A 16,801-nucleotide genomic window follows, 5' to 3' on the forward strand; every position below is an offset into this window, starting at 1 on the left:
TTTAAAATCATATAATTATAGAATTTTACAGTACAGAAGGAGGCCTTCGGCCCATTGGACCTGTGCTGGCACTCAGAAAAAGCTATCTATTAGTTCCATTCCCCTGCCCTTTCCCCATACCCTTTTAAAAGATATTATCGATTCTCCTTCCACCACTGTTTCCATGTCCTAACAACCCTCTGCATAAAATAATTCTCCTAACCTTTCCCTTCATTCTTTTGATGATACATTTCTACTAGTTACCAACTCACTGACCAGTGGGAATTGTCTTCCTGATTTAACTTACCAAAACCCCTCATAAATTTGAACACTTCCATCAGATTTCCTCTTAATCTTATTTCTTCTAATAAAAAGAGTCCCAGTTTCTCTAGTTTCTCCTCACAGTTGAAACCTCTCATCCATGGTATTATTTTAGTGAATCTCTTCTTAGGGCAGGTTGCATTGCCTAGGCTTGTATTCCCTTGAGAAGATTAAGGGTGACCTAATTGAGGTTTTTAAGATGATTAAAGGAATTGATAGAGTAGATAGAGAGAAACTATTTCCTCTGGTGGGAGAGTCCAGAACAAGGGGGCATAACCTTAAAATGAGAGCTAGGCCATTCAGGGGTGATGTTAGGAAGCACTTCTTCACATAAAGGGTATTGGAAATCTGGAACTCTCCCCCCAAAAAGCTGCTGAGGCTGAGGGTCAATTGAAAATTTCAAAACTGAGATTGATAGGTTTTTGTTAGGCAAGGGTATTAAGGGTTACGGAACCAAGGCGGGTAAATGGAGTTAAGATACAGATCAGGCATGATCTAACTGAATGGCGGAACATGCTCGAGGAGCCAAATGACCTTCTCCTGTTCCTATGTTTCTTACCATTTAATATATAGATAGGGCAACCAAAGCCAGAGGTCCCTGGATGACGAAAGAGATAGAGAGTAAGGTAAAGCAGAAAAAGGGGGCGTACGACAGATGTCAGGTTGATAGTGCAAGTGAGAACCAGGCTGAATATAGGAAGTACAGAGGAGAAGTGAAAAAGGAAATAAGAGGGGCAAAGAGGGAGTATGAGAATATACTGGCGGCTAACATAAAAGGGAATCCAAAAATCTTCTATAGGCATATAAATAGTAAACAGATAGCAAGAGGAGAGTATGGCCGATTAGAGACCAAAAAGGAGATCTACACATGGAAGCAGAGGGCATGGCTGAGGTACTAAATGAGTACTTCTCATCTGTCTTTACCAAGGAAGAAGATGCTGCCAAAGTCACAGTAAAAGTGGAGGTAGTTGAAATACTGGATGGGCTAAAAATTGATAAAGAGGAGGCACTAGAAAGGCTGGCTGTACTTAAAGTAGATAAGTCACCCGGTCCTAGGTTGCTGAGGGTAGTAAGGGTGGAAATGGCAGAGGTGCTGCCATAATCTTCCAATCCTCCTTAGATACAGGGGCGATGCCAGAGGACTGGAGAATTGCAAATGTTTCACCCTTGTTCAAAAAAGGGTGTAAGGATAAACCTGGCAACTACAGACTAGTCAGTTTAACCTTGGCGGTGGGGACGCTTTTAGAAACGATAACCCAGGACAAAATTAATAGTCATTTGGACAAGTGTGGAATAATACTGGAAAGCTGGCACGGATTTGTTAGTCAAATCGTGTTTAACTAACTTGATTGAGTTTTTTGATGAGGTAACAGAGAGGGTTGATGAGGGCAATGTGGTTGATGTTGTGTATATGGACTTTCAAAAGGCGTTTGATAAAGTACCACATGATAGGCTTGTCAGCAAAATTGAAGCCCATGGAATAAAAGGGACAGTGGCAGCATGGATACGAAATTGGCTAAGTGACAGGAATCAGAGAATAGTGATAAACGGTTGTTTTTCGGACTGGAGGAAGGTATACAGCAGTGTTCCCCAGGGGTCAGTACTAGGACCACTGCTTTTTTTGATATATATTAATGACTTTGACTTGGGTTTACAGGGCATGATTTCTAAATTTGCAGATGGCACAAATCTTGGACGAGTAGTAAATAGTGAGGAGGATAGTGATAGACTTCAAGAGGACATAGACAGGCTGGTGGAATGAGCAGACACATGGCAGATGAAATTTAACACAGAGAAGTGAGAAGTGATACATTTTGGCCAAAAGAATGAGGAGAGGCAATATAAACTAAATGGTACAATTCTAAAGGGGGTGCAGGAACAGAGAGACCTGAGGGTATATGTGCACAAATCTTTGAAGGTGGCAGGACAGGTTGAGAAAGCGGTTAAAAAAGCATACTGGATCCTGGGCTTTATAAATAGAGACATAGGGCCCGATGTTAGCAGGCCTGCGGGTTCTCGGCGGGGGGGCTATCGGGCGCGTGGATAACGCGGCCGGTGAAATGAGTGCCACCCCCGCGCGATCACAGGATAATTGAAGTCATTAAGCTGTGGTTACGGGTTTTCCGCTGCTCAGCTGCGCGCCGACAGCCTGCGCATGCGCAGTGACGTCTGAGTGATGGTGGAGCTCTATTTAAAGGGGCAGTCCACCAATGCTCCTCCTGCTGCAAACAAGAAGTAGCACACCATGGAGCACCCCAGGGGTAAGGCTGCCCCACGATTTTCTGACCACTCACTCCAGCTGCTGCTGGACGGGGTAAGGAGGAGGAGGGAGACGTTGTTCCCCAGCGACGGAAGGAAGTGCCCTGGCTTCGCCACCAGGAAGGCATGGGCGGAGGTGGCCGCGGAGGTTAGCAGCAGGGGCAACACCACAAGAATATGGAAGAGATTCGGAAGAGAGTCAATGATCTCACTTGGTCCGGGAAAGTGAGTACACTAACGCACTCTCCCACACTCCGTCTTCCACATCACCTCAAAGACCTCACAACCCCTTCTGCACTGCCACCACAGCGCTCCCGCATCTATCCTCACAGCCACTCAACTATCATCCTCACCGTGCCTGCACGTACCCACCATCCCTGTTCCCATTTGAACACTATCACACACCCCAATCCACATACAATGGGATGGGCATGTGGCACACGCATCCTCCCATCCATCTCCTACACGCTCAACCCACCCACACCAATGCTTGAAGCGCCTCACAATGCAATCATCACTCAATCACGCATCTGTGTTTTGCCTTGACAGGAGAAGAGATGCAAGAACGCCCGGGAAAGGGCACGCACCGGAGGGGGCCCGCCACACCAGGTGGTTCTAACGGACGCAGAGCTGGACGCCTTGGAGATCAGCCACACGCTACATTGCCTGTCCTTGGCGGATGGCGAGGCTGGGGCTGCAGAAACGTCCGGTAACGGAAAGCTGACACTCAGCACTCATGATCGCGAATGATCTTAGCATCACTTGGCATCTGCCGCACCTTAACATTTGTCCACATGCCTGATATTGCCCTTTGTTCTCTTGCAGGGCCGTCTGCGAGCGCCGTGTCTGTGGAGGGCGATTCCTCAGAGGACATGCCGGTCTCTGAGGGTCCATCGTCACATATGAGCCAAGCATCCACCAGCGCAGATACACACACCTCGGTGGGTCCCCCTCCTCAATTAGTTGGGATTGCACATGGTGAGTCACCGCGCACATGTGAGCATGAGCAGACCCTGGTGGCAGGGGCAGCCGCGGAGGGTCCACGTCGGTGGGAGCACTCTTCTCCAGGCTCTCCTCAGCCGGACCCAGATGCTGAACCCAGGGGGCCACCAGTCAAAAGGAGAGTCGTCGAGGGGCACCAGCACATTGCCGAGGTACTGGAAGACGTGCCACGCGCACTCTCCACAATCGCGCAGGTGATGGAGGAGTCCAACTCCTGCATGAGGGCAATGGTGGCACAAGTACAGGAGGGTATCGGCGACATAGTGTCGCGGGTAGGTGTGGGAACGTCTGCGGTGGAGGAAAGGATAGCCTCCCTCGAGCGTCACGCACAGCTCAACATTGAGTCCATCCAGGCCCTGACAACGGCTGTTCGGATTCAGGGTGAGCAACATTCTGCCGCCATAAACAGGCTGACAGATACATTAGAGGTGGCCTTGCAAGGTCTCACACAAGTCATCCAAACTGCCGTCCAGCAGGGTGGAAGGAGTGATGTGGGCCTAGGCCATGAGAGGGAAGATGGTGAACGGGGACATGGAAGTGGGGACGCTACTCAAAGTGCCCCCACGTCTCACCCGTTGCCCCCCTCTCAACCAGTACCCGCAATGGTGCCTCCTCTCCAGGTGGCCGAGTCTGCCCCTGCACAGGTGCAGGAGGAGCAGTCTGTGGAGGTGCCCTCACGGGCACCAAAACCCAGGGGGCGTAGGCCCAAAGCATCTACCCGGTCAGGGCACGAACAGGAGCAACCAGCCACTACCTCTGCTGGAGCCACAGGGTTAGCACCACGTAGGGGTTCCCGCAAACGTAAGGCCAAGGGCGTTATGAACACAAAGGGAATGCACCAGGGTGTATGACAATTTGTTATGTTTTTATTTATAGTCGTTTACTGCACATACACAATAAACACAATTGTTCTCACCACTACTGCCACCTCTTGTCCATTCTTGAGCAGCTTGTGCAATAGGTCCCTTTCGTGGGACTCATCATGACGACGAACACCTGGTCCCACCCATTGGGTCACACTACAGTGGGTGCAGGAGTAATGGCACCACTGTTCTGTGGAGGGGGCTGGTATGGCCCCTCATCTGTGCACGTGATGAGGTGTGAACGCCTCAGACAGTCTGATGTTAGGAGAACCGTTGACATATGAGTGCCTCCCTGGCCTGACGAGCATCCAGGTGAGCCGGTGTTCGGCCCATGGGTCCTTCCTCCTCCTCTTGCTCCTCCTCCTCCTCCTCCTCCTCCTCCTCATCGTCGTCCTCAATATGGGTGGCGGATGTGCATGGGGCCTCCTCCAGCGGCACCCCTCTCTGTTGTGCCATGTTGTGCAGGGCAGAGCAGACAACTATAATCCGTCCCACTCTGAGTGGCGTGTATTGGAGCACTCCCCCAGAACGATCAAGGCACCTGAAGCGCATCTTGAGCACCCCTATAGCCTGCTCAATTGTAGACCTGGTAGCAATGTGGCTGTCATTATATCGACGCTGCGGCTCGGTGCTGGGGTTCCTCAGAGGTGTCATAAGCCACATGTGCAGGGGATACCCCTTGTCGCCGAGGAGCCAGCCGTTGCCGGTGTTGGGTGAGTGGAAGAGGGGCGGGACGGTGGACTCCCTGACTACGAAGGCATCGTGGCAGCTGCCAGGGTATCTGGCGCACACGTGTAGGAATCTCTGGCGGTGGTCACAGATGAGCTGGGCGTTCATGGAGTGATACCCCTTCCTGTTGATGAACAGTCCTGGCTCGTGTGGAGGTGCCCGTATTGCGATGTGGGTGCAATCGATTACACCCTGCACCCGTGGGAAGCCGGCCATGGCATGGAATCCAACCGCCCTCTCCATCTGGCTGCGCTCATCCATGGCGAAGTTGATGTAGTGCGAGGCCCTGTGGAACAACCCATCGGTGACCTGCCTTATGCACTTGTGTGCAGACGACTGACAGACCCCGGTGATGTCCCCGGTGGCACCCTGGAAGGATCCGGAGGCGAAGAAGTTGAGGGCAGTGGTGACTTTGACGGCGACGGGTAAGGAGATGCTGCTTGGTCCATCCGGGAGCAGCTCGTCATTAAGGAGGCTGCAGATGTCGGCGACTACCTGGCGAGTGACTCTGAGCCTCCGTATGCACTGCTCCTCAGAGAGGTCCAGGAAGCTGAGCCTCGCTCTGTAGACCCTGTGCCCTCTGCGACGCATCTCTCCCTGCGGTTGCCCTCCCGCCTGCTGTGCAGGTGGATGTGCCACAGCACCGTGTTGTGGGGCTCCACGTGTCTGAGGCGGATGGCGTGGCCTGCGAGGCTGCTGAGGCTGGTGATGCCGTTCATCCTCCGAGGAGGTCAAGGCGGCCCCCATCTGGAAGGTGTAGGTCTGAGGGGTTCTGCCAGGTCGGTAAGTGTGTCCTCGCACCGAGGTTGCGGTTCCACGTCGGTGAATCTTCTTGCTAGGAGGAGGGTGGTGGAGGGCAAGCGTTGGCCTATGTGACGGAGAGGCCTCCTGCGTTGGTGAAGGGTCTCCCCACCCAACCTGTGGAATGCACCTTGCCAGCTGCCACAGGCTGCTGGCTGCAACACGTCCGTTTGAAGTGAGAGTGTTTCCCCCAGTATGGGAAACAGTCTCAGTTCAAGGTAAAATCCCACCCTTCCTAATAAAACAGCTCAATCAGGTCAGTTAATGACCTGAAATAGCTAAATAAATACTGTCAAGTGGCATCCCGCTGGCTTTAATTGCCTGCGGGATTCCCACCAGCGGGGGCTGCGCGCGCACGCCGGCGCGTCCGTGGGGAACCCGAAAGTGGGCGGGATCGAGGCGGGCTCCGGTCCCGCGCCGGGATTCCCAGATTTTCGGGGCCCCCCCGCCGAAAACGCACCCGATAGCGGGTGGTAAAATCGAGCCCATAGAGTACAAAAGCAAGGAAGTTATGTTGAACCTTTATAAAACACTGGTTCGGCCACAGCTGGAGTATTGCATTCAATTCTGGGCACCACACTTTAGGAAGGATGTGAAGACCTTAGAGACGGTGCAGAAAAGATTTACTCGAATGATTCCAGGATGATGGACTTCAGTTATGTGGATAGACCGAAGAAGCTGGGGTTGTTCTCCTTAGGGCAGAGAAGGTTAAGAGGAGATTTGATAGAAGTGTTCAAAATCATGAAGGGTTTAGATAAAGTAAATAAAGAGAAACTGTTCCCATTGGCAGAAGGGTCGAGAACCAGAGGACACAGATTCAAGGTGATAGGCAAAAGAACCAGAGGCAACATGAGGGAAAACATTTTTATGCAGCGAGTAATTATGATCTGGAATGCGCTGCCTGAAAGGGTGGTGGAAGCAGATTCAGTTGTGGCTTTCAAAAAAGAATTGGATAAACACTTGGAGGGAAAAGATTTGCAGGGCTACGGGGAAAGAGTGGGGGAATGGGACTAACTGAATTGCTCTTACAAAGAGCCAGCATGGGCTCGATGGGCCGATTGGCCCCCAGTGCTGTAGCCATTCTATGATTCCATGATTCTATTCAGATGGGGTTCAGAGGCGGCTAAGCAAATAATGACTAGGTTGGCGACTCCCAAAGAGGCAGCAAGGGTACAGTTGGCAATAAACGGCATTTCAATAATGACCAATATTTGCTGTGTTTTGTCATAATTGTGAATGACCCATCAATCAGCAGCTCTTATGAGTGAGTACATTACAATCCTTCACAAGATAATTAGTGTTCGTCGTTCTCTGCTACTCATTGTATGTTCATCATGTGGCCTTTACATTAACACAAGAATGTTTCTTTTTTGGCACGTCTAAAGCCAAAGATGGAGCTAGTCATGGAATGCTTTTCATTTCAGAATGAACTGTGCAGTCAGCCAACCATGCTCATTATCTAGTCCGAAAGTATTTCCCACTTCAAACCCACTGCAAAAATTAGAGCTCCGAACACAAATCATAACCTTGACACAGCCTCTGATTTGTTATCAATCATAACTGGTGTGTTGCTTGCTTGACGTGCAAAGGAGGGTCATGGTGGCCAGGAGATTGGAATGAATCCATTGAATGCCTTTGACGCTAAAGTGAAAAGCAGTTTGGCTGTACAGATTGTATTATACTGATCTGGAGACAATTCGTCCAACCCTGCCTTGACTCCTAGAGCCAATGAAAATTTCTTGTTGGGGCCAAAATCTACAAGTGGCTGCCAAATATGCTGATAATTCACATGCGAGTTTTTATTTTTAACCTTTACAAATATAAATGTTTGCCTCGACAAACTCTAAAAGCTTGTCCTGAAACACAGCACAACTGATAAAAGCAACATTCTGTTAAACCATTCAAAGAAATGGCTTTAATGGTGTTGGATCCTCCAAAGTGAAAACAGATTTTGAGATGCTGGATGAGATTTAATTTAATGTGGAAGAAAAAAGGCTTATAACTTGTTACTTGTTCTCAGGGTGTGGGTGACACCGGCAAGGGCATAATTATTGCCCATTCCTGGTTGCCATGAGAAGGTGGTGGTGGGCGTTCCTCTTGAATCACTGCATTCCTTCTGGTGATGGTGCTCCCACATTGGTGTCAGACAATTCCAGGATTTAAGAATGGTAATATGTCCAAAGCAAGATGTTGTGTGACTCTGATCCAGGTCATTAAAATGCTGCAAAGCACAAATAATTTGGACATATACAGGTAATTTAGCTTATACTCAGATTTCAGTTTAAGCTATGTAACCTGTTTTCAAGTTTACTTTTTGCAGTATTAGTTATCAATTCAGATATAAAAATTATTTGATTCAGTTGTTGGCTACTGGCTCAGACTTGCAAACTTCCTTTCCACAGCAGTGGACTTACCCATTCCGATCTGACCAACTGCAATGATAAATTGCAGGCGGCAAGGACACCCCAAGGCCCCGAGCTGGCGGGGTCCTCTTTAATTATGCAGATCAGGCCCAGATGATGTCATCAGGGCCCAGTCTGCCATTTTTACTGGAGACCTGAGCAAGGGAGCAGTGAAAGCTTCCCTATCAGGTCAAACCTGCAGATGCACTGCAGCAACTCGCCAAGGCTTCTTCGACAGCACCTCCCAAACCCGCGACCTCTACCACCTAGAAGGACAAGAGCAGCAGGCGCATGGGAACAACACCACCTGCACGTTCTCCTCCAAGTCACACACCATCCCGACTTGGAAATATATCGCCGTTCCTTCATTGTCGCTGGGTCAAAATCCTGGAACTCCCTTCCTAATAGCACTGTGGGAGAACCATCACCACACGGACTGCAGCGGTTCAAGAAGGCGGCTCACCACCACCTTCTCGAGGGCAATTAGAGATGGGCAATAAATGCTGGCCTCGCCAGCGATACCCACATCCCGTGAACGAATAATAAAAAAAAAACTGCCAGAAGCTGGATTGTGAGCCAGAAGAGACCCAGGCAGGTAACTTTATTAAAAAAAATGTAGGTTGCTTTGCGGGCAAGGAGGAGCAGCAGTGACCCCCCACAACCCCCAACCAGCACATACATGACTGCCGGGGCCCGGGAGTTAAAATCTCTACCGGGCCTCAACATGTGAGCTTGTTGCTCACCTGGGCCCCTCACATGGAACGATCCTGCCCCGCGATAAAATCAGGGCCTTTAAGTTGAGACTGGTGGATAAATTTTAGCATTTAGTACACCTGGTGCAGGGCTTCATGCAATTGGAATGGACATTGGTAATTCAGGCATGGAGCAAGTCCAATCCGCAGCTCAGATGATTTTAAGCCCATTAATTAGGACAGATGTCTGGACCTCTGAATTCCTGATATGCTCTCTCATCGTTGGGAGATATGGGCCAGGTTAGCTACATCTACCCTTAAAATGAAAAATGAAAAATAAAATTAGATCTAGTACCAAAATAACAATGGTCAGTGGTTCACAACTTTTGAAATAGACAAGTACAGGCCTGAAAATCTGTGGACATTATGCCAGGATCATGCCCGCTGGTGTCCTCCAATGTTGGCCTCGCCAGAGTTTGTGGGATTGTGGCGAACACATCTTGGGTACCACCAGCCCCATGCTGCGAGAAGCTTCGGTGTCCACCTGCCATCTGGTTGCCCAGAGGTCCCCCCCCCTCCCGCCACCAGAAAACCTTTCTCTGTCCCCTTCAGCCCCTTTACAATGGGAGGTGATACAAAAAAATATATATTTTTTAAAGAATTGCCCTCATCTTTGGGGGGGTCTAAGTCACTTCCCTGACCTGGAACAGCCTGGCTGGGCCTAAGTGCTAACATAAGAACATAAGAAATAGGAACAGGAGTAGACCATATGGTCCCTCGAGCCTGCTCTGCCATTCAATAAGATCATGGCTGATCTTTGACCTCAACTCCATTTTCCTGCCCGTTCCCCATAACCCTTGATTCCCTTAGGGTCCAAAAATTTATCGATCTCAGCCTTGAATATACTCAACAACTGGGGTAGAGAATTCCAAAGATTCACAACCCTCTGAGTAAAGAAATTCCTCCTCATCTCAGTCTTAAATGGCCGACTCCTTATCCTTATCCTTATCCTATGCCCCCTAGTTCTAGACTCTCCAGCCAGGGAAAGCAACTTCTCAGCATCTACCCTGTCAAGCCTCCTCAGAATCTTCTATGTTTCAATGAGATAATAGTGCTGGAGGCTAGTATGCCTTATCTCACCGTACATTCTTTCCCAGGACCCATATGGATGGAGAAGCAGAAATTCCCAGCGTAGAGAGTCGACATCATTGTAAGCGGTGGGTGGAGGCTCCATCCCTCACAAGGCTGACCAGAAATTCCCAGCATAGGCCTGAGCCAGCACATCCAGGTTCTGGCTTATTTCCGAGCTGTTCTGCTAGATTCCTGGCAGAGTTACGACAGAATCCCACCAAAACAGCTACGTAGATTTAACTCTGTAAAGTGTCCGTTGTCGTTCAAGCCCCGGTTTATTTCTCAGGCTTTTCGTGGCCTTGTGTCAAAATGTAACAACATTATGACATGCTTTGAAACATAAATTTTGAAAAGAAAAGTCCTGAGGAAACGAGAGTGAAAATATGAAATACAAAGTAAACGGCAATTAAAACTTTTTTCCAAGAGTAAAATTTGACAACAAGAAAATTATTAAACTGGGACAAAATTTCTTCAGAAGGTTACAAATAAAATAAGGTTAAGGCACAAATTCCAGAGATGAGATTTAAAAAAAGAAAGACTTGCATTTATATAGCGCCTTTCACGACTTCAGGATGTCCCAAAGTGCTTTACAGCCGATGAAGTAGTTTTGAAGTGTAGTCACTGTAGGAATGTAGGAAATGCGGCAGTCAATTTGCCCACAGCAAGCTCCCACAAACAGCAATGTAATAATGACCAGATAATCTGCTTTTTGGTGTTTGTTGAGGAATAAATATTGGACAGGATACTGGGGAGAAAATCCCCTGCTTTTCTTCGAAATAGTGCAAAGGGATCTCTCAAAGTCCACCTGGGAAGGCAGATGGAGTGTTGGTTTAAAGTCTCATCCGAAAGACGAGCAAAATTAAGATCATTTCTAGGACTGATCTAACAATGAAAAGCTACAGAGCATTTGAAACTGTCCCAGAAAGAACACAAAGTTCAAGAACAATATTTGATATAGGACGATGGAATGAAATGGAATTCCTAATTTTCCCTGCTAAAACATTTAGTGGAGCAAATAAAGGGACACAGATTTCATGGCATTGCAATGCGAATAGATGAGGTGCCAAGGAGCAATTCTGTCTTGCTGAACCCATTCCAAAATACACACATGCACAGTTGAGCTTCTCTGGTCAAACTTATTCCAGTTATTGCACATTCGAGTGTAGGATGCCTTTTCTTTTTTAGCAAATAAACTCATCAGGTCTCTAGTCATGAAGTTGATCCTGCCAGAATATTTTTGGGAATCGGTGAAGAGGTGGGTTGTCCTGTAGAATCGGGTCTGTCGCAGATTGGGTGTGCTGACTTCTGCCCCAGTTCACACTCCTGTTAACCGTTGGAGTTACATTGACTCCAAAGACACCTGCCTACCTTCTCCCTGAGGAGCAGTCATTAGCTGGCCTTTAGGCAACTGAAGAATACGGGTGTGATTTTAGCCCCCAAGATCTGGTAGGTTGGGGGCGGGGGGGGGGCAGAGAAAATTGATGTTTTTGGGAGCGGGCAGAAACCCCGCCTCCAACCCACCCATTTTTGGGTTTAACCCAGGCAGATCTGTATGCATGTGCACGGCAGTCACCAGGAAGTCCTGCCCCCACTTAAATCCGGCAGGTCGATACTTAAAGGGGCAATGTTCCTCATTGGGACACTTAAGGTACTTTATATTTTGTGTATTGGTCACTTAAAATGATTTTAACCTTATCTGTTTGGGTTTCCCATTACTTCCGATTCACGTCAGGTGATAGTAGGTGGGGAGGGCCAGATCCATGAGGTGAGTGCTTTTATTGCACTGCGTGTGGGCCAGGAGGAGCAGGAGTGCTTTATCCAGGCCCAACAAGCTCACCTGGTATGATCGGACTCCCACGATCGGCCAGCCCCCTCCCCATGCCAAACCCGCGACCTCCACCACCAGAACGACAAGGGCCGCAGGTACATGAGAACACCATCACCTCCAAGTTCCCCTCGAAGTCACACACCGTCCTGACTTGGACATATATTGGCTGTTCCTTCATCGTCGCTTGGTCAAAATCCTGGAACTCCCTACCTAACAGCACTGTGGGAGTACCTTCATCATAAGGTTCAAGAAGAAGGCTCACCACCACCTTCTCAAGGGCAACAAGGGATGGGCAATAAATGCTGGCCTTGCTAGCAATGCCTACATCCCGAGAAATAATAGGAAAAAAGTTATTGCAGGCATCATGACCTGAATTACATAGAATTACATAGAATGTACAGCACAGAAACAGGCCATTTGGCCCAACAGGTCAATGCCGATGTTTATGCTCCACCCGAGCCTCCTCCCACCCTTCTTCATGTCAACATATCCTTCTATTTCTTTCTCCCTCATGTGTTTATCTAGCTTTCCCTTAAATGCATCTATGCTAGTCACCTCAACTATTCCTTATGGTAGCGAGTTTCACATTCTAACCGCTCTCTGGGTAAAGAAGTTTCTCCTGAATTCCCTATTCGATTTATTAGTGACTATCTTATATTTATGGCCCCTAGTTCTGGTCTCCCTCGCAAGTGGAAACATCTTCTCTACGTCTACCCTATCATCCTCTTTCATAATCTTAAAGACCTTTGTCAGGTCGCCCCTCAGTCTTCTCTTTTCTAGAGAAAAGAGCCCCAGCCTGTTCAATCTTTCCTGATAGATATAATCTCTCAGTTCTGTTATCATCCTAGTAAATCTTTTTTGCACCTTCTCCAGTGCCTCTGTATCCTTTTTATAATATGGAGACCAGAACTGTTCACAGTACTCCAAATGTGGTCTAACCAAGATTCTATACAAGTTTAACATAACTTCCCTGCTTTTCAATTCTATCCCTCTAGAAATGAACCCCAGTGCTTTGTTTGCTTTTTTTTATGGCCTTATTAACCTGCATCGCTGCTTAGTGATTTGTGTATCTGTACCCCCAGATCCCTCTGCTCCTCTACCCCATTTAGACTATTATTTTCCATGGAGTATGTGGTCTCCTTATGCTTCCTTCCAAAATGTATATCACTGCCTGTCCTCATACTCTTTCAGCAGTTGTTGTCCCCAGTCTTAGGGTTTCCTCATCAAGTATAGGACAGGCATCTACCATCAGCATGTTGGAAGGACCTGCATAGGGCAGCTTGCATCATGCCAGTCGTCTTGATTTTCTAGATCTCCACTCCCAATGCCTTGCACCAGACTTAGTCATTGCCAACTTCTTAATCCAGGTTTTCATGTGAGGGGCTTTGGCAAAGAGGTGTGCCTGCTGAGAGGTCAATTCCCCCTTCAGAGTCATCAGTGGCCAGTTGGTGTAGGCTAGAGTTTTTTTTTCCTCTGCTACTGCTTCCCTTGTGCCATAAAAATTATGTGATGAAATAGTTATTTTATGTCATCTTTATGACATGCAGATTTTCTCCCCCTCTAATGAAACCATTGACTCAAGGTGGTTCATGATCCTATGAGTGCTGGTAGAACTCTAGTACCTCACCTAACCAGCTAGTCTCCATGGGTGAGCTGAGACAATGAGTTTCAGCAGACTAGTTGACCATGAGGGGTGCGGAGAGAGTATCACCGCTGAACCTGATGCCTTTGCTCACCACATGTCTACACATACGAAACAACTTGCATTTATATACCACCCATTTAATGTAGTAAAAGATCTCCAGCACACTTCACAGGGGTGAAAACAAATGTCAAGCAGTAGTTGGAGAAGTTGATCAAAGCCATAGTCAAAGACATAAGCTTTGAGCAGGCTTTTGAAGGTCAGGGAGCGGTAGTAAGGCAGAGGGATTTAGGGAACCAGTTCAGCCGTTCCAGAGTGTGGGATAGAGAAGACAAAAGCTTCTAAAGGAGGCCAGTGTTGAAAAAGGGAGGGTGCAAACTGACATAAGGTTGAAGGGGGATGAAGTAGATGGACTCCTGGAGTGAGTTGCAAAGGACTATGAGGATGTGATGGGAAATGGACACATTGGCAAACTCAGGAATGACAGGACTTAGTGCGAGATAGAATACAGGCAGCAGAGTTTCAGGCAAGTTGGAATTTATGCAGGGTGGAACTCGGGAGGCTGCAGAGGACTGTATTGGAGAAATCAAATCTGGAGGTAACAAAGGCACGGGTGAGTGCTCAACAGTGGTGGGAATGAGCTAAGGAATCCAGCCGATATTTCACAAGTAGGTGGGCTTGATGATGGTTAGGATAGAAAATTTGAAGTTCAGCTCAGGGTTAAACAGGACACTGAGGTTATGGATTGTTGGATTCAGCCTGATCGAGCAACTGGGGACTTAAAGGGAATCATAGAATCATAGAAAATTTACAGCACAGAAAGAGGCCATTCGGCCCGTCGTGTCCACACTGGCCGAAAATGAGCCACCCAGCCTAATCCCCCTTTCCAGCACTTGGTCTGTGGCCTTGTAGGTCACGGCACTTCAGCTGCATATCCAGGTACTTTTTATATGTGATGAGGGTTTCTGTCTCTACCACCTTTTCAGGCAGTGAGTTCCAGACCCCCACCACCCCCTGGGTGAAAAAACATTTCCTCAGCTCCCCTCTAATCCTTCTACCAATCACTATGCCCACTAAATCTATGCACCCTGGTTATTGACCTCTCTGCTAAGGGAAATAGGTCCTTCCTATCCACTCTATCCAGGCCCCGCATAATTTTGTACACCTCAATTAAATCTCCCTTCAGCCTCTTCCGTTCCAAAGAAAACACCCCAGCCTATCCAAACTTTTGTCATAGCTAAAAATCTCCAGTCCTGGCAACATCCTTGTACATCTCCTCTGCACCCTCTCTAGTGCAATTACATCCTTCCTGTAATGTGGCGACCAGAACTGTACAGAGTACTCAAGCAGTGGCCTAACTAGTATTTTACACAGTTCTAGCATAACCTCCCTGCTCTCAAATCCTATGCCTCAGCTAATAAAGGAAAGTATTCTGTATGCCTTCTTAACCACCTTATCTACCTGTCCTGCTACCTTCAGGGATCTGTGGACATGCTCTCCAAGGTCCCTCACCTCCTCTACATCTCTCAGTATCCTCCCATTTATTGTGTATTCCCTTGCCTTGTTTGCCCTCCACAAGTGCATTACCTCACACTTCTCTGGATTGAATTCCATTTGCCACTTTTCTGCCCACCTGACTAGTCCATTAATATCTTCCTGCAGTCTGCAGCTTTCCTCCTCACTATCAACCATACAGTCAATTTTTGTAACATCTGCAAACTTCTTAATCATGCCCCCTACATTTAAGTCCAAATCATTCATATATACCACAAAAAGCAAGGGACCTAGTACTGAGCCCTGCAGAACCCCATTGGAAACAGCCTTCCTATCAGAAAAACACCGGTCAACCATTACCCTTTGCTTCCTGCCACTGAGCCAATTTTGGATCCAACTTGCCACTTTCCCTTGGATCCCATGGGCTTGTACTTTTTTGACCAGTTTGCCACGTGGGACCTTGTCAAAAGCCTTGCTAAAATTCATGTAGACTACATCAAACGCACTACCCTCATCAACCCTCCTTGTTACCTCCTCAAAAAATTCAATCAAGTTAGTCAGTCACGACCTTCCCTTAACAAATCCACGCTGACTGTCCTTGATTACTCCGTGCCTTTCTAAGTGATGGTTTATCCTGTCCCTCAGAATTGATTCCAATAATTTGCCCACCACCAAGATTAGACTGATTGACCTGTAATTACTCGGTCTAACCCTCTCTCCCTTTTTAAACAACGGTACAATGTTAGCAGTTCTCCAATCGTCCGGCACCACGCCTGTATCCAGGGAGGATTGGAAAATGATGGTCAGAGCCTCCGCTATTTCCTCCCTTGCTTCTTTTAACAGCGTGGGATTCATTTCATCCGGGCCTGGTGATTTATCTACTTTTAAAGATGCTAATCCCCTTAATACTTCCTCTCTCATTACGTTTATCGCATCCAATGTTTCACATTCCTCCTCCTTAACTACAATCTCTTCATCGTCCCCCTCTTTTGTGAAGACAGACCTAAAGTATTCATTAAGAACCATACCAACATCTTCCGCCTCTACACATAGGTTACTTTTTAGGTCTCTAAAAGGCCCTATTCTTTCCTTAGTTATCCTCTTGCTCTTAATGTATTTATAAAACATCTTTGGGTTTTCCTTGATTTTACTTGCCAATACTTTTTCATGTCCTCTCTTTGCTTTCCAAATTTCCTCTTTAATTTCACTCCTGCACTTTCTATTCTCCTCTAGGCTTTCTGTAGTATTGAGTTCTCGGTGTCTGACACAAGCTTTTCTTTTTTGCCTTATCTTACCCTGTATGCTCCATGACATCCTGAGGGCTCTAGATTTGCCAGTTCCGATGGAATCAGTTGCTATAGTGCAGAGCTTTTGGTAGCATCTTAACCAGATGGGTTCATCCCTGCCGATGCTAAGCTGGAGAAAGTTCTTATTCATTCAGGACTTGGTGTTGGACAAGCAGTTGGACAGCCCAGTGGCGGCTGTGGGGTCAAGGATGGTGGAGGAACAATCCAGCTGAGTGTCACCAGCCAACACATAGAAATTGGCTACTGGTGATGTTGCCAAGGGGCAGCATGCCCATGAGGGAAAGGAGGGGACCAAAGATGGAACCTATCTAGCAGAATGGATCGCGAACTTATTTTTTCTTTCCCCAGCCC

General features: G+C 47.7%; 1 protein-coding gene across 1 annotated transcript in view; it reads left to right on the plus strand.

The window, feature by feature from the left end:
- Nucleotides 1-16,801, plus strand: part of fkbp16 (FKBP prolyl isomerase 16) — a 134,767-nt gene that overhangs the window by 14,754 nt on the left and 103,212 nt on the right. The gene's annotated exons all lie outside the window — the stretch shown is intronic.

The sequence above is a fragment of the Heptranchias perlo genome, chromosome 34 (assembly GCF_035084215.1).
Source record: "Heptranchias perlo isolate sHepPer1 chromosome 34, sHepPer1.hap1, whole genome shotgun sequence".
Classification (NCBI taxonomy): Eukaryota; Metazoa; Chordata; class Chondrichthyes; order Hexanchiformes; family Hexanchidae; genus Heptranchias; species Heptranchias perlo.